Raw genomic sequence first — 676 nt, forward strand, 5'->3', positions numbered from 1 at the left:
CAGAGCCCTTTCAATAAATGATCCTTTCGTTTTCCAGGGACATCTGAAATGGGAGCAGAGCCCTGTGAGGAGCCCATTTATGGACAGGGAATCCAGGGCAGCCATGAACCACCACGGCACACGGGAAAAAGGGCTTGGGCAGATGCAGGAATGGAAACTAATTTTAGTTATTCCATTGCAAGCTCATCACACTGTCAGTGTCACACTCCTCTTTATCTCCCATCTCACAGCCAGCAGTTACCTCATGCCACAGTTATCTCCTGACAGGGACCGTTGTGGGGCATTTTTGCACTAATTCCATCCCTGTATTTTGGAAAATCTCGAATCACATGTTGTGGGTGGTACAGCACGTTTGCATCCCTCTCCTGCTTCCCTGCAATGCTGTGTCTGAGGTCCCTGATTAGGGAGCAGCCTTGACCTGAAATTCCTGGAAAAATTAAATAAAAGAACCAAAGAAACATTTTTTTTACATTTTAAAAGAAGCCTAATATGCAGTAAAATTCATTGGTGATTAGTTAAAAGCACAGAGGATTAATTTTAAACAGGCACGACTTGACCATGGCTGTTGGTGACAGATTTGGGCAAATTGAGCAAGGAAGGAAATTGAAGAGGAGGATGGATGGATGATGGATGATGGATGGATGATGGATGGATGATGGATGATGGATGATGGATG

Source organism: Parus major, chromosome 22 (assembly GCF_001522545.3).
Source record: "Parus major isolate Abel chromosome 22, Parus_major1.1, whole genome shotgun sequence".
Classification (NCBI taxonomy): domain Eukaryota; kingdom Metazoa; phylum Chordata; class Aves; order Passeriformes; family Paridae; genus Parus; species Parus major.